This window comes from Pongo abelii, chromosome 10, assembly GCF_028885655.2.
Source record: "Pongo abelii isolate AG06213 chromosome 10, NHGRI_mPonAbe1-v2.0_pri, whole genome shotgun sequence".
In the NCBI taxonomy this organism is placed as follows: domain Eukaryota; kingdom Metazoa; phylum Chordata; class Mammalia; order Primates; family Hominidae; genus Pongo; species Pongo abelii.
Window position 1 is genome coordinate 60,110,093 of NC_071995.2, and position 26,225 is coordinate 60,136,317.

Below are 26,225 nucleotides of genomic sequence, written 5' to 3' on the forward strand. Positions count from 1 at the left end.
TTATTTTAAATTATTAAATTACTTTGTCATTCAATTTGTTTTACTTTACTCAGTTTGGAAATTATGTACTGTCTCTTGAGTTCCTTTTTCGTGAAATGTTACTATGCACACTTAAGAAGGTAAAGTCTAAAATTAATCAGTATCATTGCCTTCCTTTCAAAAAACATAGGAATTTAGGCCACTTTAAATCCTTAATACTTCACACTCAATTATTTGCAATTGCCATATATTTAAGTTCTATCATTTTAACCACACTAATTAGACATTGTTGTTATTGATTCATGTGGCGGGTATCAGTTCAGCTGTAACCACAGGTTTCTGATTTTCTTCGCTCACCATTCCCTCTTGCATTCAGATCTCACTTAAGGAATCACTTCTGAATTCATTATTTATAATTTCCTTTAATGAAGGATCAGCTAATGGCAAGCTCTCTCTTTGTCTGAAAATATCTTCATTTTGCTCTCATTCTAAAAATAAATAAATAAAACTGATTTGCTGAATATAAAATTGAAGCTACACATTGTTTTCTTTTAATAATTTAAGATATTATTCCACTGTCTCCTGGTTTCCATTCTTGCTATTGAGAAGTCAACTATGCCTGTCATTCCTTTGTAAGGAATCTGTCTTTACCGTGGAGCTGATTATAAGATCATCTCACTCCCATGATGATGGGCCTTTAGTGAGATTTCTGTTTGTTCACTTGGGATTCCTTGGGTTTTCCTAACCTAAGGAGTAGAATCTGTCATCAATTTTGGAAATTCCCACTCTTCAAAATTTGCTTCTCCCTCATTCTCTCTCTCCTCCCACAATCCTGATTAGATAGATATCAGACTTTTCACTTATTGTTTTATTTAGCCATGTTTATGGAGTGCTCACTATGTGCTGGGCACCGATTTACAGACACTGCAGATACAGCAGTGAATAATTCAGTCTGAGTCCTTCCCTCAGAGGTCTTACATTTGAATGAGGCAAGGAAGTCAGTAAATAAGTACAGCTATAGTATGTCTGACAGCGCTGTGTTTCATATCCTGCCCTCCTTTTCATGTTTTCTCACCCCTTTTTTTTTATTTTCTGTGTCCGTTTCATGCATTCTTTCATTCAAGAAGTAATTGTTCAATTGGGCATGGTAGCTCATGCTTGTAATCTCGTCATTTTGGGAAGCCAAGGTAACAGGATCACTTGAGCCCAAGAGTTTGAGACCAGCCTAAGCAACACAGTGAGACCCCATCTCTACAGAAACTTTTTAAAATATATCTGAGCGTGGGCGCAGTGGCTCACGCCTGTAATCCCAGCACTTTGGGAGGCCGAGGAAGGCGGATCACGAGGCCAGGCGATCGAGACCATCCTGGCTAACACGGTGAAACCCCGTCTCTACTAAAAGTACAAAAAATTAGCCGGGCGTGGTGGCGGGCGCCTGTAGTCCCAGCTACTCTGGAGGCTAAGGCAGGATAATGGCGTGAACACGGCAGGCGGAGTTTGCAGTGAGCCCAGATCACGCCACTGCACTCCATTCTGGGTGACATAGCAAGACTCTGTCTCAAAACAAAACAACAACAACAACAACCAAAAAATATATATATATATATATCTGAGTGTTCTGGCATGAGTCTGTAGTCCCAGCTATCAGAAGGCTGAAGCGGAAAGATCCCTTGAGCCCAGGAGTTTGAGGCTCCGGTGATCTATGATTGCACAACTGCATTCCATCCTGGGCGACAGAAGGATACCCAGTCTCTAAAAAATAAAAATAAAAAGATGAAAGTAATTATTGAACTGCTGCTATGGGACGAGCATTATTTTAGGCCGTGGGGCTGCTGCACTAAGCATGAAGAACAGTCTATTGAGTAGGATTGGGGAGACAAGCAACAAACAACTATGTTAATAAATAGAATGTCACCAGGTAACAAAACTGTGAAGAAAAGTAAAGAGTGGTAAGAGATAGCAGAAGTTTAGCAGTGGCGGGGAGGGGGTTGCTGTTTTATAATACATGGTCAGGAAAGGGCTCCAGAATAAGGTATTATTTGAGCAGAAATCTGAAAGAAATGAAGGAGCAAGCCATGTGGCCACCTGAAGAAAAGTATTCCAGGCAGAGTCAACAGCAGGAGTCATGATAAGTTCATCTTGAATAATTTTCAGTGCTTCTTGTAGGCCACAAATTCCATTTTCAGCTATGTCTATTGTTTAGGCTGTTCATTAACTGTTTAATATCAGTTTTTATATTTTTCATTTAGATGTTCTATTCATTTTTCAATTCTGTATACTCAGTTTCAAGGTCACTTGTTCCTCATTTATATTTTAATTTGATCTTTTATTTCTTCCTACTATATTAAAATATTTTTATAATTTTATGTCTGATAATTCCTGTATCTCAAGTTTGTGAGGATCTGTATTAGCTATCAGCTATCATTGTTTCAGAACAATATTACCACAAACTTAGTAACTTAAAATTACACACATTTATTATTTCACAGTTTCTGGGGGTCAGGAGTCTTGCCTTGCTTTCTTGCACAATGGATTTTTACCATTTTACTCCTTCACTGAGGATACAGCCGTTTGGTCTCTAAAATGACCCACTTTGGGTGGGCTTTAGACTTTGTCTCCTGTCCTCTGCCCTCAGCAGCCAAGAAATACAAGCTTCTATAGGCAGATGGATCTAGGAATGTTGCAAATAATAAATACAATCATGCATCACATGATGACATTTTGGTCAACAATGGGCCACATATACAATGGAGGTCCTATAAGATTATAATGGAGCTGAAAAATTTTTCATCTTGTGATAACTGTTATAATGTCCTAGATCAATGCATGACTCACGTGTTTGTAGTGATGCTGGTGTAAACAAATTCACTGTGTTGCCGGTCTTATAAAAGCATAGCACATACAATAGTGTACAATACATCATAATAATAATAAATGACAATGTTATTGCTTTATGTATCTACTATACCATATTTATCACTGTTTTAGTGTGTACTCCTTCTGCTTAAAAAAAATTTAACTGTAAAACAGCCTCAGGCAGGTCCTTCAGGAGGTATTCCAGAAGAAGACATTGATATTATAGGAGATGGTAGCTCCATGCGGGTTACTGCCCCTGAAGACCTTCCAGTGGGACAAGATATGGAGGCTGCAGACAGTGATACTGATGATCCTGACCCCGTCTAGGCTTAGGCTAACGTGTATGTTTGTGTCACAGTTTTTAACAAAAACTTTAAAAGTAAAAAATTTATTTAAAATTTTAAAAATAGAAAAAAGCTTATAGAGTAATAATAAAGAACATCCCATGTACCCCATAAATATCTACTATGTATGCATAAAAATTAAAAATTAAAAAAGTTTAAAGGGAAAGAAAATATTTTTGTACAGCTGTAAAATGCATTTTAAGTGACGTGTTATTACCAGAGTCAAAAGTTTAAAAAAAAAAAGAAAAGCCTATAAAGTAAAAAAAGTTTTAGTAAGCTAGGGTTAATTTATTATTGGAGAAAAAATATTTTTAATAAATTTAGTGTAGCCTAAGTGTACAGCATTTATAAAATCTACAGTGCCATATAATAATGTCCTAAATCTTCACCTTCAGTCATTACTCACTAACTGACTCACCCAGAGCAACTTCCAATCCTGCCATCTCCATCTCCATTCATGGTGAAGTGCTCTGTACAGGTGGGCCATGTTTTGTCTTTTCTACAGTATTTTAACTCTACCTTTTCCATATTTTAATATTTTAAATACACTTATACTTACAATTATGTTACAACTGCCCACAGCATTCAGTACGGTAACATGATGTACATGTGTGTAGCCTAGGAGCAACAGACTATACCATATAGCCTCGGTGTGTAGTCGGCTTTACTATCGAAGTTTGTGAAATTACACTCTGTGATGTCGCATGACAAAATCGCCTAACGGCACATTTTTTCAGAACATATCTCCATCGCTAAGAGCCATAAGACTGTATATGCTATTATCGGGTAATGAAAGAGGAGTCACAAGATGAGAAAAAGAAAATTATGCTACATTTTTAGTATAATCTCCTAATATAATTTAATGAGATTGTCACTAGGAGGTTACTCATTTTATGAGGTGTAAGAATTAATTTTGGAAAGTAGAGGCACTACATGAATAAGTTAAACTATACGATGCCTAAGGAAAACTAAGAAAACATCATTTATTCATTCATTGAATATTTATTGAACATATACAATGTATCAGATCAGAGTACTTTTTACTTTTGAAGACATTTTAGTGGATAAAGGTGACAAAAATCCTTGCCTACTGGGAACCTACATTCTAGTAAGCATGAGAGTACTGAGCTATTTATTGTAAGAGTGGGGAAGACACGGCACCAAGAGGCCCAGGGGAGGCTCGGGGAAAAAAAAAGAGATGCCAGCCTGGCCAACATGGCAAAACCCCATGTCTACTAAAAATACAATAATTAGCCAGGTACAATGGTGCACGCCTGTGGAACCAACTACTCCAGAAGCTGAGGCATGAGAATTGCTTGAGCCTGAGAGACAGAAGTTGCAGTGAGCTGAGATGGTACCACTGCACTCCAGCCTGGACAACAGAGCAAGACTCTCTCAACAAAAAAAAAAGAGATGCAAAACATAAAACTCCCTTACCTGGCCACTTTACTTAGAGTTGAATGTTACCCCTCATTTTCAAGATCAAGTCTACTGTCTTAATGTATTTGCTAAATCTGTTAACAATACACTGTATACTCTTGGGAGAACTCACACTTCTTGCATCTGGGAGGGGAACACTGACGAGGCGTAAGACTAATAATACTGGAATTGGAGATGTGGTTTCATTGCGACCTGACAAGAAGTGAAAGCCTTCCTCATGCTGCAGTGGTGATAGGGGGCTGCTCACTGAGTCAGTAGTACAGATGCCAAGCCAACTTGGCCTCTTTCCACTCTGAGGTTATATCTAATAAGGTCCAATCCCACTACCTCCTTGTCTTGACTTGCTTGGAACGGTATGGAGACGTTAACACACCTGTATCCATTTTCTGTTGTTGCCATAACAAATTAACACAAACTTAGTGACTTAAAACAACACAAACTTATTATCTTCCATTTCTCAAGTACAATAAAGGTCTCACCAGACTAATATCAAGCTGTCAGAAGGCTGCGTTCCTTTCTGGAGGCTCTAGAAGTGAATCCATTTCTTGCTCATTTATGTTGTTGATAAAATTAAGTTCTTTATGGTTGAATAGTAGAGGTCCCCATTTTCCTGCTGGCCCTAAGGTAAAGGCCTTTCCCAGCTTTTAAAGGCCACCACATTCCTTGGCTCATGGCCCCTTTCTTCTGCCTTCAAAGCCAGCAACAGCGGATGGAATCCATGTCATGCTTCACATTTTTCTTCCTTCTCTTTCTGTCTTATTTCTCTGACCCAACCAGGGAAAGGTTTACTGCTTTGATAGACTCATGATTAGAGGGCATACCTAGATAATCTAGGAAGATCTCCCATCTCAATACCCCTACTCTTGATCACAACCTGTGTCATATAAGGTAATATATTCACAAGTTCTGAATATTAGGACATGGACATATTTGGGGGGACCGTTATTCTGCCTGCCACACAGCCCTAGTGACTTAACTCTATGGTAGTCCTTCAGCATGAAAGTTGTCCTGGCTATTTGTAGAAGGTAAAATTGGTTATAATCTCTTACTATTAAATATTTCCTTAAAATCTTAACATGAAATAGTCCTCCAATTCCTGATGCTAAGCTAAACTAATAACCATAATAATTGGGCTATATATCTATCTACTCAGAGTTATGAATAAATCTAGGAGCCATTTCCTACCATCAAATTCGTATTCATTTATCTGTTAAAGTTTATCTGAAGAAACAGAAATATGTATTCTATATATAGTTTGGGTTAACCTTTATTCAACACTCCTGGGAACTTTCTATAGCAATGGAATCCATTTAGTATGCAGCCTTAGAAAAGGCACCTTTGATAGAAAGGCAGATACAGAGACACTGAAGTGTTCATCTTAATGATTAACCAAATTATATTTTGCTGTCTTTCCATTTGCACAATGAATGCTATTCACATAGAAAATTCTTTGTTATCCAAATGAACACCAGGTGGTTTGATGTATCAACTGTTATGGTTAATAGAGATATACAACATACAAATTTCCTATAATCAAAAACCTTTAAGAGCAAAGCTTAATCATTGTTCATGATACAGATATTTCTAAAAATGAATCAAAATATAAAGAAAGCCAATAGTTTTTGGTATGTAAGGGTGGCTGGACACACACACACACACGCACACACATGCCCACACACACACACACACACAATAGATTGGATAATCCTAATATTTAAGATTAAGAAAAGGAAAGCAACTTGTAGAAAAACAATGAGAGCTATTATTTGTTGTTCACTTACATTGTTTCTTAGACAATGGTAGGTGCTTAATATATATTAATAATTGCTTACGAGAGCTGTGTAATTTATGTGTCATGATCATTTTAGAGATGAGAAAACTGAGGCTCAGGGGGAATTTTCTAAGCTGATTTAAGGTTAAGTAGCTAACAAATGACAGGGCTGGAATTTTAAATCTGAATCTGAGTTCATTTTTTAAATGTACTAAAAACTTTACCTAACAATTGTAAACACTATTATTTTTTACATGATGAAGACAAAGATATTTATATTTTGTGGAATTTTGGAACACATAGACAGCTATTTTGCCATATTGTTATCACTGTACATATACATAAAAAAGTTCGTGCCTATTTAAAACCTGTAGTTGCCATTCCACAAACCCACTTGGTTTTTGAATAACTAAAAAAACAAAAACAAAAACAAAAACACAGTTGTGCCAATAAACAACTTACCTATGTTTTCTTATTAATGTATTGCCAGTATAACATTAAAAGCGAATCCAGAGGCAACTTGTAAGCCAAGAACAATGAAAAGAGAATAAAAGAAAAAATATACACCACCCAAATCTGTTGGACTTTGGTTTTCAAATTTCCTCCAGAACTGTACCACTTGGTGGATTCAACAGAAAGAATGCAAAATCTTAAGACAGTTATCCAAATAAAAATGTTTCTGTTCAATATCATTAAATGTTTCATTTTCTTCATATATAATTTTTAAGTAACTTATATGACTGAATTTCATTCCCTCATAAGTGCTATTAAGGTACACTTTAGTTCACTATGTATTAATCCATCTGCAAACCTGTCATAAATTGTGGTCAGTAATAGCTTCCAAATGAGCATGGTTTTCATATAATCCTCAGAACTTCCAATACCTATTACTGTAGGAATACCACTAACAATCTTCACAGTAAGTCTTCTATTGAATTTGTACTATTTTATAAACTAGAGGTTCAGTTTCCGTTGTCTATATTTCTCTAAGTCATCAATATTAATTTTACTATTTTGACTGACAATATGAAGTCTTGTGCATATATTATTGAATGCTACATATAATATTACTTTAGATAGCTGTTGTTGCTATATTTTAACACTATGCTCCCTCAAGATTAAAATCATACAGGCTTGTTTTTCCTCCAAGGAATTTAGTTCCAAAAACCAGTCATAGTACAAGCATTTTCTGCAAGCTATTTTCATAATGAGTATAAGCTTTGCACGAAATCAGAAAGTATTTACAGAAAGTAAAACAGAAAGTTTTACTAAGAAAAAGTTTGTTAAGGTGATACACCTCACTTCCAGGAAAAAACCTGAGTACAGAACAGCAGTCCAAATGTCAACAATATTAATATGAGTAGTAAACAGGAAAAGGAATTTCCAAATTACAAAAATCAAATATTCAGCAACCTATTGCAGACCAGGATTCTGTGAATAAACAATGACTGATTATAGCAGAGAGCCTCTTGGATCTTATTTTCCTGCCTTGTCTTACCGATGAAAATACCAAAACAATGTTGAAAAAATGTGCACTTGGAAACTCCAAATCATAATCAGTATTGAAACCAAAATATATGTGATAGCATCTGGGCACAGGCCCAGAGCCCAATATATTATAAGCTCCTTTATATTTATTCTTAGCATGTGTTCATATCCAAAAAGCATCAAGTGTGGTCAATTTTTAAAATCATACGGTTTCACTAGCCAAGAAGCACTGTGTATGCTGATAAAACTTCCGTGTGTGTGTGTGCGTGTTGTGTGTGTGTGTGCGTGTTTAGTGATTAGTAGGGGTAGAACTAAAACTGAGTTCTGTACATATATTTTACTTCAAAAGTAATATTTACACCTGTACTCAGCCTTATCATCCACAAAATAATAAAAGAAAAGTGGTTTTTACTTGCATGTCAGTTGCAGAACACACCAACAGCCTCCAGAGCCATACCACTTTATAAAAAAGCTGGTTACAATTATTAATATCAGTGTAATCTTGAAAGCACCAGTGCATGTAGGAAAAGCTGTAGATAAACCCTGTCATTTCTGTGTGATTAGGAACAGTAATTTTTTCAAAGTGAAAGAATTAGTAACTGAGAATTAGTAACTGAAAAGTAAAAAACAGAATTCCCCATTCAAATAAAAGGCTGGATAACACTTTTTTTGCTGAAACAGCCGTGTGTGTGTGTGTGTGTGTGTGTGTGCAGGCATGCACACGTGTGTACATAGTAGGGTATATATATATTTATGGGGTATATGAGATATTTTGATATCAGCATGCAATGCATGATAATCACATTCAGATAAATAGAGTATCCATCACCTCAAGCATTTATCCTTTGTATTACAAACAATCCAATTATACTCTTTTAGTTATTTTTAAGTGTCCTTTTAAGTGTCCAATTAAATTATTTTTTACTATCCACCCTGTTGTGCTAACAAACACTAGGTCTTATTCATTCTTTCTAACAATTTTTTGTACCCATTAACCATCCTCACTTCCCCCCACTTCTCCCCACCACCCTCACTACTCTTCCCAGCTACTGGTAACCATCCTTCTGCTCTCTATCTCAATGAGTTCAATTATTTTCATGTTTAGTTTCCACAAATAAGTGAGAGAACAAGCAATATCTGTTTGTTTTTTTTTTCTGTGTCTGGCTTATTTCAGTTAACATAATGACTTCCAGTTCCATCCATGTTGTTGCAAATAACAGGATCTCATTATTTTTATGGCTGAATAGTACTTCATTGTGTATGTGTACCACATTTTCTTTATCCATTCATCTATTGATGAACACAGGTTGCTTTCAAATCATGACTATATTGAATAGTGCTGTAATAAACATGGGAATGCAGATATATTTTCAACCTACTGATTTCCTTTCTTTTGGACATATATTCAGCAGTGGGATTGCTGGCTTATATGTTAGCCCTATTTTCAGTTTCTTAAGGAACCTCCAACCTGTTCTCTATAGTGGTTGTACTAATTTACATTCCTACCAACAGTGTAGAGGGTTCCCTTTTCTCCACATCCTCCCCAGCATTTGTTATTGCCTGTCTTTTGAATAAAAGCCATTTTAACTGGGACGAGATAATATTTCTTTGTAGTTTTGATATGCATTTATCTGAAGATCAATGATGTTGAGCACCTTTTCATATGCCTGTTTGCCATTTGGATGTCTTCCTTTGAAAAATGTCTATTCAAATCCTTTGCTAATTTTTTTTTTGGCAGGTCAAAATCCTCTTATCTTTTAGTTGAAAGATACTTTACAGTTTTCATAGCTTAGTCAAGAGTACATCTGCATTTTATTTATTTATTTTTTAGAGTGGTTTTTTTATTATTATTATTATTATTATTATACTTTAAGTTTTAGGGTACATGTGCACAATGTGCAGATTAGTTACATATGTATACATGTGCCATGCTGGTGTCCTGCACCCATTAACTCGCCATTGCTCAGTTTTTTAATTGGGTTATTTGATTTTTTCCTATAGAGTTGTTTGAGCTCTTTATATATTCTGGTTATTAATCCCTTGTCAGGCGGTAGTTCGCAAATATTTTCTCCCATTCTTTGGGTTGTATCTTCACTTTGTTGATTGATTGTTTCCTTTGCTGTGCAGATGCTTTCTAACTTGATGTGATCCCATTTGTCCATTTTTTGCTTTGGTTGCCTGTGCCTGTGGGGTATTACTCAAGAAATGTTTGTCCAGTCCCATGTCCTGGAGAGTTTCCTCTATGTTTTCTTTTAGTAGTTTCAATGTTTGAGGTCTTAGATTTAAGTCTTTACTCCACTTTTATTTGGGTTTTGTGTATGAAGAGAGACAGAGGTAAGTTGCATTCTTCTTCATATGGATATCCAGTTTTCTCAGCACCACTTATTGAAGAGAAGGTCCTTTCTCTAATGTACATTCTTGGCACCTCTGTCAAAAAATGAGTTCACTGTAGATGTATGGATTTATCTCGGGGTTATCTTTTCTGTTCCACTGATCTATGTCTGTTTTTATGCCAGTACCATGCCATTTTGGTTACTATACTTCTGTAGCATAGTAGCCCAATTTTTTAATGGTAAAGTATCAGACAGAATTTCACTGTCCTTACAACATCAAAATGAACTTTCAAGAAATATTCAGGTGACTTTTAAATATCCAGATATCACTGAAAAAACTAATAAAACATCAGACTTCACAATTAGATTTGCATTTGTATATTATTTGTTTACTGCATTTATTTCAACTTATGTGTCTATTACTTTCCTTTTCTTTCCTTTTAATAATTTTTGTTTTTACTTTTTTTTCAGATTCTTCTAAAGAAAGGAAAATTCTTAGTGTCAGATCTTCACATCCACAAACTGCATTCCACAATTCCACAATAACGCAATTCTGTAGTCACTGGTCTACAATTCCTTTTACAAAAAAAAAAAAAAAAGAAAGCTTATTTACCTTCCTCACTTTGAAAATACAAACTCTAACACAAATCAGAACAGATCTCTATTTTTTAAATACAGGAAATGTCGTGATGAATGTTCTCATAGATATGAAAGGCATGAACTAGCTATACAAAGTTAATCTTCAAGAAAGTTTAAACTACAAATACCCCCACATAAGGTGACTTTCGCTCTCTGTGAACCTCTGTTCAGTTCCTATAGCACACCCTCAGCTACCTAGGCAAATCAGCCACATTGGTGTCTTGAGGATGGAGTTCTGAGAGAACAAGATGAGATGGTACTCATTCTCTTTTTATAACTCACCTCTGCTCTCTTTTGAAATGCTAAAAATTAGAAAAGTTAAGCTATTTTTTCTGCTGGTACCCAAAGAACAATTATCAAATCTTCTACCTGCCTCTTTGAAATAGGTCTTACAATAGTTAAGCAAGCGGCTCATCTATCATGCCAGTAAAATCATCAGAGGGGCTCACTTTCTGTTGGAACATGACAATGGAAAATTTACAAAATATTATTCAAAATTTACAAATATAATTCAAAAAACCAATTTAGAAGATTTCTCCTTTACCAAGCCTAAAATTATTTTTGACCTCATATAGAGGATTCAGATGTCTTGTAGTACTTGGCCATTGTCAAGAATCACTGGGAAATAAGAATAAACAGTCTACATGATTACATCCATCAGAAATATTTATAATCATAGACAATCATTTAAAAGTAGAAACTATTAATTCATACTAACTGAATGCATCAGTGTTACCAACATCAATGCCAACACAAATAGAAAGATGTGACTCCTAAACTATGAGGTCTGAATGTCACACATTTTCTCCATTTTCTTAAAGTTTCCTATGTGGGGACATCATAAAGCATATGCTCTCTAGAAATAAAGAAAGCCAGCTTGAAAACCTCAATCACAAAAGCAGAGCAATTTTTGTGCTGCAATTTCCACAGAGAGGATTTATTTATGTGATCTATGGAAGCCATCGTTAAATGACTTTTGGGCTCCACACTAGTCTGTTGTTCTCCAGGCTGACTCCCTTCTCACTGCTCCATGACAGCCTATTAACCTTTTTAGTTTATCTGTGACCCTAACAGCAAATCCCTAATGGCATATGGGCAGGAAAGAATCAAAACAGAGGTTTCTTTAAAGGTGTGTTTTGTTTATTTTCTGGAAATCACTAATCTGATGCTCTTAGTATGAGTCCAAGGGGACAGGGATGGCATCCAATCCTCTGCCCTATACACACCACATAATGAATTACCAAAATTAAGAGCATGCCGAACTACAGCTTTCCAGGGCTTAAGCTACTTCCTGGATAGACAGCCACTTTCAGATGCTACGTACACCAGGAGTACAGTCAAACTGTATTTTCATAGCATGAACAACTCCCAATGGTACCTGAAAAATAGACAAGAAATGCCTTAAACCTTATAATGACACTAGCTAACAAGGGTTGAGCAGTTCATAAGAACCAGAAAACATAAAAGTTCCTTACATACAGAGTCCAAGTGCTCGTTTTTTATACTTGAAAAAAGAAAACACATAATATATTGTTACACAGGACTCAACTGTCCCCTTTGGTTGTTTGAATTTTAGTTCTTTCACATGACAAGAACAACACAATAGTGACCAAGCACACTGCTTCACTTTAATGTGCATAATCATGGCATGCATCATTAACACTGAAAAGATTTGCTAACCCATTTTAAAATAAGAACACTTTTATTTAGATTAAATACAACGTTTGTTATAGCCAATGTATATATGTCAAGTTCTTCCTAAAATTTATACTGTTGCAAGGTGGCCTTACTTCCTGAAGACATTTATACACTTGCATGCAAGTTTTGGGAGTAATATTAATTCATCCATTGATTCATTCTTCCCAGAGCTGTCTGAGACCAGCTCTCAGCAAGGAACTAGAGGAAATTCCAAAGACACAGAAGGCAGTTTCCTCTTTAAGATATTTGTTTCTTGTGCTGCTTTATTTTTAGAACATTATTGGGGAATTTGAGGTTAAAAAATGTCTTGAATGAGGTGTAATAATAGCAATGGACTGCAGAGTTATCTTAATCTCTTTCTAATACTGACACAATTTGCAACATTTTTAAGCAAACCTCAAGTAATACTATTTTTTCTATACAGACAAGAAAAGTCTGTGTGTGTGTGTATGTGAGAGAGAATATGCTACAAAGCTCATGAGACACATAGTGAAAAACGGCATTAAAATATACCAGCTAAGAGCAATAACCATAAAAGCAATTATAGTCAACAACCTGATACTTCACTTTCCTTGGTTTAATTGAAACACAAAGACTTTTGTTAGCAGCTCTTTCCTAGGGAGTTTGCATTGAGTGCTCCCTTACTGATGGAGGAAGTGGCATAGCTCTATTCTCTTGCCTCTGCTAGTAGTTAGGGCTACACCTAGAGTAAAAGAAAAAATAATTGTAATTATCCAATGAGTTAAGAGTGATCTGATAACAAATTCAGAAATCATTTGCACTTCAAAAAAAATAGCATCCCAGCTTTCCACAGAAAAGCCTCCTAACTGCCTTGGACTCTGAATACTTTACCTAAAGGTTAAATAATCATGAATATCATTTTAGTATATTATAAGCTGTCACTACACTATTTCTTATTTATTTTTTCTCTTTTCTGTTTTTCACATTCATGATTGCAGGGGACAGTGTCTGGTTTATTATATTCTTATTGTTCAGCTTTTGGTTATAAAACATGAATGTTTCAGCTACACCAAATTTCAGATAGAATTATCAAATCTGAACACACGAAATAAACTGGCACAACCCACCATCACTTAATGCCCTTACATCATTAATGTGAAGTTGAGTCCTGTTTAAGATGCAAACTGCAAATAATGCTACTTAAGTAAAAAGAAAAAGAAGTCTTTCAACAAATACGTATTAAACCTCTTGCAGACAGACACAGTTCTGAGTACTGTGAATACAGTGATGAAGAGAACCTGTGGAGTTCCTCTCAAGAAGCTGGGAGCCTAGTGATCAGAGGGTATAAGTGTTACAGAAAGACTAAATGCAACAATGTGATGGAAAGCAATAGAAAAGGCCTCTCTAGAAAGGTGGCATTTAGGCTGAAATCGGAATGCTAAGAAGGAACAGGTCTCCAGGAACAGGTCAGCATGTGGCTAGAGCACAGGAAGCGGGGGTGAGAAAAGGATCACAAAATAAGCTCAAAGAGGAGACAGGTGAATGATCATGTAGGACTTTGTAAGCCTGAGTAAGGAGAGTGATTTTTCTTCTAGGTGAGATGGGAAGCTTTGAGGGAGTTCAAGCAGGAGAGCAACATGGTCTCATTCACACTTTTAAAACATTACTCCAAGCACTTTGGGAGGCCGAGACGGGAGGATTATTTGAGGCCAGGAGCTGGACACTAGCCTGGGCAACATAGGGTGACTCTGTCTTTACAAAATAAAAATTTTTTAAAAATTACTTCAACTTCTCCATGGAGGGATGTACTGTTGGGACATAAAAATCCATGGGAGGATTCTAAAGAGAGTTGTAGACCTGAGCCATGATGTTAGAGGAGAGGAGACAACTTGAGATAGCTTTTGAATATTAGTTTAATCATACCTGGCTGACAGGATAAATGTGGAGAATAAGGCCAACTTCTAGATACTTGGCTTGAACAACTGGGTGGATGATAGTGTCATCCTGAGATGAAAAAGACTAGAAAAAGCGAACTTGTGAGGATAGGGGAAATACAGTTGTGTTTTGGCTGTGTTCTTTTTGAGATGCCTAGAACATTAGTTCTTGATGTTTTATTATGCAATACACTTCACTGCACTAATATTTATAAAAAATTAATAGCATATTCATAAACAAGACAACTAAACTTCTTACACTACATTTCAGGTACTATTTTTTCACACTCATTTTTCTCCAAGCATCCTGGCTTAGACAAAGTTGCATATCCAGAGAAAGATAAGTAAAGTAAAATGTAAAATGGGCATGAGGACCAACATCCTTGAGCAAAAATCTTGCACCTTCTGTGTTAAAATAATCCATTCCTGGCCAGGCGCAGTGGCTCACGCCTGTAATCCCAGCACTTTGGGAGGCCGAGGCAGGCGGATGACGAGGTCAGGAGATCGAGACCCACCTGGCTAACACGGTGAAACCCCGTCTCTACTAAAAATAAAAATAAAAAAATTAGCTGGGCGTGGTGGTGGGCACCTGTAGTCCCAGCTACTGAGGAGGCTGAGGCAGGAGAATGGCGTGAATCCGGGAGGCAGAGGTTGCAGTGAGCCAAGATCGTGCCACTGCACTCCAGCCTGGGCAACAAAGCGAGACTCCGTCTCAAATAATAATAATAATAATAATAATCCATTCCAGGCCAGGCATGACGTCTCATGGCTGTAATCTCAGCACTTTGGGAGGCTGAAGTGGGCAGATCACTTGAGCCCAGGGGTTCAAGACCAACCTGGGCAACATGGCAAAATCCCATCTCCACAAAAAATACAAAAAATTAGCAGGGTGAGGTGATGTGCACCTGTAGTCCCAGCCAGCTACTTGGGAGGCTGAGGGAGGAGAATCATCTGAGCCTGGGAAGTTGAGGCTGCAGTAAGCCGTGATCACATCACTGCACTTCAGCCTGAGTGACAGAGTGAGACCTTGTCTAAAAATAAATAAATAATAATCCATTCCAAAGATCAAAATACCGAATGATCCAAATAAGATGGAGCAAAGTAAAGAAAGAAAACTGATACCCTGATCAACTGACAAAGTTTACTTTCATCCTAGGATGACTTATTCTTTTGCAATGAGAACTGTTTAGTTAGCTCTTAAATGATAGGGGAAGCCCATCAACCTAAAAAATGTTCTTGTTCCCATCTAAAGCCAGTGAAACCTTTAAAATCTCTTCCGACTGAGCAGCACAGAGGACAGAGAAAGAGCTAAAACAAACTAATCCAAGATACTGCTTCTGATGGCAGGAAGTGCCATATCCAGTTTATAGTATCATGGAAAACAAAAGCAGGCAATACAGATCAGGGGACAGAGTAAGACAAACAATAGAGACTGGAATCTGAAAAACATCCTACGGATATCCTAAATGCTCACCTGAAGATTTCACTATTACTTTGGTATTGTTCCCTTCTGTATACCACACATTTTACATATCTCGTATTCCTCCATTTCATCTTCGCATTAAGCCTTTGAGGTAGATGTTATTATACTATAGGTAGGTGTTGTTATCTTATCTATACATTATAGATAAGAAAACACCTTTGAGGTAGGTGTTATATTATAGGTAGGTGTTATTATCTTATCTATATATTATAGATAAAAAAACTCATGTTCAGAAATCTCATGTTCAGAAATACTTGAATAGCATTGCACAGTTGGTAAGTGGTAGAGCCAAAATTTGACTTTATGTCTGTTTAACTTCAAAATTCATGTTAGTATCCCCTTATTTTTTATTACATTTTTGATTATATGGTAGATACTTAGAATAGTTTTAGTTATCTGCAATCATAAAATGACAGGCCATGAACCAAGTGGACCCACATGGTACTGAGGTCTTCCTATGCCACAACTATACAGACGAAAATGAATCATTTTGTAGAATGGAAAGAGTAGGGATTGTCTCCAATGAGATGAAATAGCCCTCACACATGGCATGCTGCTAAAGCAAATTAGGTGTCTGTGTCTTGACTATCCCACAGTATACAATACAAACGTTTTGAGTCTATGTGTGCTGAATTCGAGGTTGGTGAGTACAAACTTGCTTCCAGTTTGTTGACTTGCCTAGCATAGCATTAAATAGGAACTATTTCTCATTGAATGTACAATAATTAACTTATGCAGCACAGGCATTTAAGTTTAAAGTGTTTTATCCTTCTCCTTCCCAAAGTTAAAACACACACACACACACACACACACACACACGAGAAAGATAACGTATGGCAAAGTCAAGATTAATTTTAGGTTTCTGTGCTCAGACAGTACCATGGCATTCCGGCCAGCATGATTGCACAGGCACAGAGTTTTTTCCAGCAAATATCATTAAGTACTTTATTTTTGCATCACAAAAATTTCAATACTTAATTTTGCTTAATCTTGAAATTAAAGAGTTCATTTAAAAGGAACATTTTTTAAAACCCTTCAAATTCTAATCTCTAATGCAATTTAATTATTTGAAGAGTGACATGTCTTATGAGCTAATTAATAATTTATTAAAATTAACTGGTGATAAATTTATTAATTTTGGAACTTCTGCAGGAAAACATTGTATATTTTCATTTAGCTAACAAATCCATAGCTATAAAATGCCATAAAATTAAGAAAGTCTTGTTTCCTCTTGCTTCTGAAGCCATATTCTTCAACCATCAATTTGTTTTCATACAGACAGTACAAAGCGAGGTTATAAATGAAATATTCACATCCAGCACATCCAAATCCTTCTATCTACATGAATTTTTTTTTTTTTTTTTTTTTTTTTTTTTTTTTTTTTTTTTGAGACAGAGTCTCACTCTGTTGCACAGGCTGGAGTGTAGTGGTGTGATCTCGGGACACTGCAACTTCCATTTCCTAGGTTCAAGCAATTCTCCTGCCTCAGCCTCCTGAGCAGCTGGGACTACAGGCGAACACCACCACACCCAGCTAATTTTTGTATTTTTAGTAGAGATGGGGTTTTGCCACGTTGCCCAGGCTGGTTTCAAACTCCTGCTCTCAAGTGATCTGCCTGCCTCAGCCTCCCAAAGTGCTGGGATTACAGGCGTGAGCCACCACACTTGAAGATCTTGAATTTTAAAGATTTAGTGACTACAAGAAACTCATCACAAATGAAATATGGACACAAATGTTATTACATTTTCAGATGACAACCATTGAACCAATAACACAACATTCTTCTTCACTGTTATGAAATGAAATATTTCTATAACAATAACAGCTATCACTTGAGTACTTACTATATACCAGGCACTATTTATATATTATTTAATATGTAAATAATTTAATGTACTGTGTATTTCATTAAGGGGGAAATAAGGAAAAAGCAGTGTCCATCATGGTGGACATACAAACTATCCACTAAAATCATTTGTTCTTCTGATAGTAATTAATATGTAGGTAGGATACAGATGCTAAGCTAGAGGGCATACATCCCCAGGCTCTTTTGCAGTTAGGCATGGCCATGTGTCCAAGCTCTTGACAATGGAATATGAAAGGAGGCAACATGTGCAAATTCCACCTCTTTTGCTTGAATGGAAATCACTGGACCCAGATTAGACTCTCTCCCCATTCTCACAGCTAGACTGGCTATATCAGACCTGTTCCTAGACAACTATAAGGAGCGAAGCTGCCAGTCAGATAAAAAGATTAAACTTGGGACAATTATTTCATCATTTCATGTCCACTCATTTCAGCAGCTTAGCCTACCCAAAGTAATAGATCACACAGGCACACATACACGCATATACATACACATATGCACACATATACATTGTTTTATGGTCAATTACCAGTAAGGGTTTTTGTTTTTACTCTTGCAGACTTATTAATCCACTAAGTTATTTAAGAATACTTACTGACCAAAACACTAAGAATATCCACATGAGCTATACATAAAACTATTGTTCTCTGATTATTATACTGCTAGTGATAACTAACTTCAATTATATGGTTTTGAATTTGAATTTCATTGTTTACAAACCTTTTCCAAAAATATTCTTACGTTGTCTTTCTTACACTATTTTTATTTTGTAGACCCTAAACTAAAATTCAGAGTGGTTAAGTAACTTGGCAAATATTACTCAGTTATCACTGGCATACACTGAACTGAGCCAAAATCCATGCCCTTTAAATCCATACTTCCTCTTTGTGACAATGTCTTTAACCTTTAACCTTCATTTAATCAGTAAATGAAACTGATTTAAATTGTACTTTTCAAAAGGGAAGTGAATTTTGCTTGGTGTTGTTGTATTAAAAGTTAGCTAAGATCAGTCTTTCCTACTTCTTTTATATTTGAGCATGTCTGGTATAATCCATAGTATGCTGAAAGATCAAACAGACATGTGGAGAAATATGAAAAAAAAATGTATTTGAAGTTTCTTTGAGAAAAAGCCTCCAGATTATCTTCAGTTTTGTTAGCAGAGTAACTCAGTGAGATTTAAGGCATTAGAAACAGAAGTTAATTTAAAATAAATAAATAAATATTTATAGTGCAAAAGCTTTTTTGAAAATCACTTTTCTGCCCTACACTTCAGCAAAGTGTCACTGTGAGATCATTATACTTTTTCTGCTTCCTAAGGTTTTCTTTAGGGTTTTCAATTCATCTACTCCAATAAAATCTAATGTTCTCCTCACTACTCTTCCAAATTCCTCTTCTGCTAAGGTTCGACACCACACATAAGTCTGTGTATGGTGGCCAAGAACCTTCCAGGAGCATTCTTCACCCTGTCTCATGTTGTATTTAAACAATACTTCTCCTACCCCCAAACAGAAGGGAATAAAACAATAGCTTCCACTAAATACTTTCTTCCACAGAATTACCCAACAGTTCTATTGCTATGCACACAAAGCACAAGGAAGAAAGATAGAATTTATTTCTTATCACACAAATATCTTCATGGGTTCATATTCAGATGAGACAGCTTCTTTGAAGGCCCTGGAGATGTGCAGAGCTGCTCAGAGCAACATCAAAGACTTTGGGGAAAAAATAATCTAAAACTGGAACCTCTGAGAAGGAGAAAGGAGCTCATGAGTGGAAGTCTAAAAGAAATGAAGCCTCGATGAGTTTTAGATTCCTCATTATATTAGTCTAGGTTTAGGTGATTAACTTTCTGATATGTTTAATATAAATGAAAATATTGCAAATTCTTCTAATCCTACATAATTTTTTATGGATCCATTAAGCATAAAAGGAATTATTCAACACCAGATAAATTATTAAAGTCATTAATTACCAACATAGAGAATTATTGTTGGCTGACTTGACTAAGTCGCTCCTTAAAACCAACAGTGTAGAGACACTTCTTTCAATTAATTTGACACTAGTGATTTCAGAAGCTGAAAAACATATGAACATGGTTTAATGAGGATGCTTCTATTCTGTGTTCTGTTTCCATTAATTGACAAAGAAATATTCACAGATATTTTGGCTCAAAGTCATTGCATAAGCTATCTTTCACATAAGAGTAAATTAAAATTAAAATTCTTTCTTAAATTAGCAAGTAATGATTGTTTAATTAGAAAAGAGGAAAGCTTGGCTACTCCTTTTTAAATTGCTAAAAGGAAAGTAATATTGTTGGTGACAGAATGAGGATCAGCATCAAGTGTGGCCAATTTTGGAGAAGAAATTTCCTTTAATGACTGGATTGTTAAATCCCTCTAAGGCTATGCAACAGGTATTATAAAGCATGCAAGAAATTTTATAAAGATATCAAACCTCTTTTCTCCCTTGGCTGCCAGTATACCACTTTGTCCCAATTCTCTTCTGGGCTCTCTAAAGACTGATCAGTATTTTCCAGTATTGCCTGTCTGCCCCCAGAGCTCTTTTCTTATTATCCCATGTACTCTCACAAGAGTACCTTGTCCACATCCATGAATCACACTGGCACCAATATGTTGATTACCAAAATCCACATCTTCAACACAAACCCCATTCTAAGCTCTCAAGCCATATTTTTATGCTACTTCTATATCACAGGGACCTAAAAACACTGAACATCTCTACTTCTAAATTATTATAGGGATCTCAAAATCAACATGTCCCTAATTTGCTATATCTACTCTCTATCACACATTCAAATAATCTGTTAGCCCTCCTACATTCTCCCCTAAATGAGTGGTTTCAGTCTTCTCCTTCAGGGCTTTGTCAGTGTTCCTCTTGAGACAGCACAGGTCTCGGTAGACAAGAGACACAGAGCTCAGGATCTCCATGGGCCTCACATGTCCGGGCATATTTCCTCCCCTACCCTCTTACCTCCCTTAACAAGCTGACCCAAGTCACGTAGCAGAAAGTTGCCCCCTCCTAACTTACCCAGCCAAGCTGAATTCCTAACCATAAAAGGCAGAGCCTAACGTTGACCTCCTTCAACAAGATGTCCCAAGGTTGCTAAAGTGGGACTCTAGCATTCCTGATAAGAAACTGCCATCTCCCAAGGTTACAAAAGGAAGAGTCTGGCATTCCCCATAAGAACTGTGCACATGTACTCTAAAACTTAAAGTATAATTAAAAAAAAAAAAAAAAAAGAACTGGATCAGATCCAGCCAGCTAAAGACAAGATGGACCCAGCACTGGCCTTTCACTGATTTTTTTCCTCTTCATAATCTCATTATAATACTAAAATCACACCCAGGGGTGTACATTTAACAGGCCAATGAGACATATGACACATAAAGAAGCATGTTATCAGACTGTGCAGATGCTAAAAATTCCCCACCTCTACGTGCCTACACGTCACTCCTTTTCTCACCTCAGCTTCCTTAAAATGACAAGAGCTTAGCCCTTTGGGGAGCTGGCACCGGGATCTCTTTCCCTTATGCTTCTCCCTTGCCTTTCTAGAGCTGCAAGCCTATTAAACCTTGCCTGAGAAAAATTTCTTTTTGGTGTGATGTTAATTTCTATTTATACCAATATTTATCTGAACTACAGTGACACTCTGGGTACCTCCATCATGAGCTATGGCCTTCATATCACCAGAGCAATGCCATGTGCGACAGGAGGAAGAGGGAAGAACACTGAAATGCTCCACCCTAGTTCACTTTGTCCCCTGGAGATCCATGTGGTTCAGCTTATGGGCATGTTTCACAAATTTTTCTTAAAAACAATTCTTCAGCTTCCAACTACAGCCTTTCTTTCTAAAGGACTCGAGTGTTGCCAGTGAAGTCACACTGAGTTTACGATGCCATGTCATCATCTGCAGCTGCCCCTCTCTCCAACCTCAGCTCTTCAGGAACCACACAGTAACATCTCCCTTGCAAGACGCTTTCCTCTAAACAAGTTTACCCGTGAACACAGAAGCCTAGGGAAATTGTTGGTCCCATACACCCAGCTACAACTGGATCACACATACATGCCTCTCTATCAAATATATATTTTATCAATTAATTGCAAAGTAGTTGATATTCCTGATAGGCCTCTGGGACTGTAGACAACATTGTGGCTTGATAAAAGTTTAACAGTGGCCGGGCGCCGTGGCTCATGCCTGTAATCCCAGCACTTTGGGAGGCTGAGGAGGGCTGATTGCCTGAGGTCAGGAGTTCGAGACCAGTCTGGCCAACATGGTGAAACCCCGTCTCTATTAAAAATAAAAAAATAAAAAGAAAATTTGCCAGACATGGTGGCATGTGCCTGTACTCCTAGCTACTCTGGAGACTGAGGCAGGAGAATTGCTTGAACCAGGGAGGTGGAGGTTGCAGTAAGCCGAGATCGTGCCACTACACTCCAGCCTGGGTGACAAAGCAAGACTCCATCTCAAAAAAAAAAAAAATTAACAGTATGTTGTTACTAAATCTGTGATCAAAAATCAACATTCCTGTCTCAAAATAATTCTAGGATATTCAGGTTAATCTGACGCAATCTATCCACTTTTATCAGGTGAAGCTTCTCACAAAAAAAAAGTGCATCAAGCAGCACACTAATGGAAAAGTCAGTATCTTCCCTCTTTATTAATTTTCTACTGCCACATAGCAAATTATGACAAACTTGGCAGCTTAAAACAATACCAACTTATTAGCTCACAGTTCTACAGGGCAGAATTTCAGGCACAAAGAGACTGGTTTCTCTGCTCGGATCTTATAGGCTAAAATCAAGGGATCAGCCAGGCTGCATTCTCATCTGGAGCCCAAGTGCTCTTCCAAGACCACGTAATGGTAGCAGAATTCAGTTCCTTGAAGTTGTAGAACTGTGGTCCCCAATTCATCACTCTCTGTCAGCAGAGGCTGCTCAGCTCTGAGAGGCCAGCTATAATTCTTGCCATAGGGCCCCCTTCATCCTCAAAGCAAGCAACAAAGATTCTCCCTTATGTCAAAGGGATATGTATATCCCACTCACTTAGAATCCCTTTCTCCAGGAAATGCCCAGTCTCTTTTAAAAGCTTTCCTGATTCGGTCAGGCTTATCAAGGATGTTTTTCTTGTCTTAAAGTCTCTTTTATTCACAGTTCTGGCCCACTCTTGAAGGCAGAGGATTATACAAGTATGTACAGGGGGTGAAAATCTTGGGGGTCATCTTAAAATTCTGCCTACCACATTACCCTTCCTGCTGATGATAGTTTCTTTCCACCACATAACCATGCACTAAATTGAATTATCCCCTGGGTAGAAAGAAAAGAAAAAAAAAGTAAAAGTGAATCATAGACATGGGAATGAATGTGTGCTACTGGTATGGCTTCTCTGATTTGACACATATGTGAACTTTACAAAATTCTAAAATCTATACATAATGTAGTGTGCATCTATTAAATCCTTGAACTTCTTTGGTCTTCAGTTTCACAATTTGTAAAACCATGATTGCCACTTTGTATGACTATATAGTCATAAATAACATATTTATATTCTAAAATTTACAAGGTGATGGAAATGAAAAAAATGGTCTCAACTTATCTTTCTGTTAATGTCCATGAAAAGTAATCTCTACAACAGGTTCATTAAAAAGTAGCCTCCTGAATCTTTGATAAATGGTCTATTTGACCTTGAATTAAAACATTCCCCTGGCCGGGCACGGTGGCTCACGCCTGTAACCCCAGCATTTTGGGAGGCCAAGGCAGGCGGATCACGAGGTCAGGAGATCGAGACCATTCTGCCTGACACGGTGAAACCCCGTCTCTACGAAAAGACACAAAAAATTAGCCGGGCATGGTGGCGGGCGCCTGTAGTCCCAGCTACTCGGGAGGCTGAGGCAGGAGAATAGCGTGAACCCGGGAGGTGGAGCTTGTGGTGAGCCGAGATTGCGCCACTGCACTCCAGCCTGGGTGACAGAGCAAGACTCTGTCTCAAAAAAAAAAAAAAAAATTCCCCTAAATATTATTTCTATTTATAGAATTTTAAGAAAATTTTTGCAATTATTTAATCACTTTAATTTTTCAAGTTACTTTCATAATTATTGTCACATTAGTTATTTAAAAAACTATATAAAATAGGTAAAACATGAATTACTTTTTTCATTTCACAAGTGGAAAAAACCCTGAGTCTGAGAAAGAATAAATAATTTTTCCACGCAAGTTAGGTAAAGAACCAAGAGCAGATTCCAATTTTTTTCTTCAACTTGTTTTTTTGTTTGTTTTTTATTTTTTTATTTTTTTTTGTCTGTTTGTTTGTTTTGATATGGAGTCTCTCTGTGTCACCCAGGCTGGAGTACAGTGGTGCGATCTCGACTCACTACAACCTCCGCCTCCCAGGTTCAAGTGATTCTCCTGCCTCAGCCTCCCAAGTAGCTGGGACTACAGGAGCCCACCACCACACCTGGCTAATTTTTCTATTTTTAGTAGAGACGGGATTTCACTTTTTGGCCAGGCTTGTCTTGAACTGCTGACCTCAAACGATCCGCCCACCTCGGCCTCCCAAAGTGCTGTGATTACAGGCATGAGCCACTGCGCCCAACCTCTTCAACTTGTATTTTAAGTTCAGGAGTACATGTGCAGGATGTGCAGGTTTGTTACATAGGTAAACGTGTACCATGGTGGTTTGCTGCACAGATCATCCCATCACCTAGGTATTAGGCCCAGCATCCATTAGCTATTCTTCCTGATGCTCTCCCTCCCCTCCTCCCCACCCCCGACAGGCCCCAGTGTATGTAGTTACCCCCATGTGTCCATGTGTTCTCATTGTTTAGCTCCCACTTATAAGTGAGAACATACAGTGTTTGGTTTTCTGTTCCAGCATTAGTTTGCTGAGGATAATGGCTTCCAACTCCATCCATATCCCTGCAAAGGACATGATCTCATTCCTTTTTATGGCTGCCTAGTATTCTATGATGTATTTGTACCACATTTTCTTTTATCCAGACTATCATTGATGGACATTTAGGTTGATTCTATGTCTTTGCTATTGTGAGTAGTGCCACAGTGAACATATGTGTGCATGTATCTTTATAATAGAATAAATTATATTCCTTTGGGTATATACCAGTAATGGGATTTCCGGGTCAAATGGTATTTCTGCCTCTAGGTTTTTTCTAATGTGGCCTGAGGCACTTCTATTCCACTAATGCTCCTTTCATCTTTAGTAGTAAGCAGCTATTTTTTTAAGGTGTACAAATATCACATCTGGTTTATCTTGCATTCCAAGGGGCATAGCACAGTCAATGTTTGTTGACGCAACCAACATTGAGTACTGCTAAGTGCCAGATATGGTTCCAGGCAGTGAGGCGCTGGGGCTATCTGACACACATGACACAGCCCTGCTTTCATGAAGCTTATCAAGTTTAGATATTTCTTCCAAGGAGCATGATTTCTGACTAAGTCTCCAAGGAGCACTTAAACATCTGAGCACATAGAATCTTTTGATGTAGGATATGAAGTCAAGCAAAGGAAACAATAATTACATCAAGTATTGAAATAATAACCAGTCACCAACTCATCACAGTGGAACATTTCAATTGAATTCTGAAGAATATTCAATATAAATTTAAAATATAGCCTCTAAGAATAATTTATGTCATTTAGTCATTCACAAAAAAGGAAACTTAACACTTAACACAACATATACTATTAATCTGCAATGCTCTACAGTGATTTTTTTTCCATTTAATCCTTGCAACATCCCTTTGAGTGTAGGTGCTATTATTAACCTCCTTTTACAGATGAGGAAACTAAGGCAAAAATAGAAACTTGCCCAAGATCACACAGCCAGTAAAAGCCAAGATCTAAATCCCCAGTATCTCATTCTGGAATTCAGGCTTTTAACCAGTAGGCTCTATTACTCATTAAATATTATAAATATTTGCTGAGCATCTTCTAAATTCCAGGCACTGGGGATTGAAAAGCTGTTTTTGTTTTATTAATAGGATTATGAACTGAAGGAGCAATCTGATCTGCTATAAATCTCGTATGACCTGATTTGCATATGATCTTATCTGAATCATTTCTGTGGGTGGAAAATGCACTACTACAGTTTCTATAAGTTTCTGAATGGTAATGACAACTTCTTCCTTCTATACCTACCTGCTATTAGAAGAGTGTCTTCTCAGAAGAGAGTAAAGGAGTTTCCAAAAAGAAGAAAAATACTTTTTGGACACCCCCTAGTCAAAATTCAGGTAAACATTTTTCTGGGGCATATGCCATATATATCAGGTTTTCTCTTTGGAAATGCCTCTATCCTTCAATAAAACCTCTCTCCTCTCCACCATGAAAGTAAAACAAAATAAGGGTGGGTTCTTATCAATTTGAGCCTGAACAATACTTATATAGTTGCAAACCCAATC

General features: G+C 37.0%; 1 protein-coding gene across 5 annotated transcripts in view; it reads right to left on the minus strand.

Moving 5' to 3' along the window:
- The window catches only part of TAFA2 (TAFA chemokine like family member 2), a 585,401-nt gene that overhangs the window by 357,115 nt on the left and 202,061 nt on the right, over nt 1-26,225 (minus strand). The window contains exons 12-14 of one of the 5 annotated variants that reach the window (XR_010135621.1): nt 13,104-13,251; nt 12,092-12,228; nt 1,637-10,787 (exon numbers count right to left, since the gene is read on the minus strand). The gene's annotated coding sequence lies outside the window, so the exon portion shown is untranslated. 5 annotated transcript variants of the gene reach the window in all.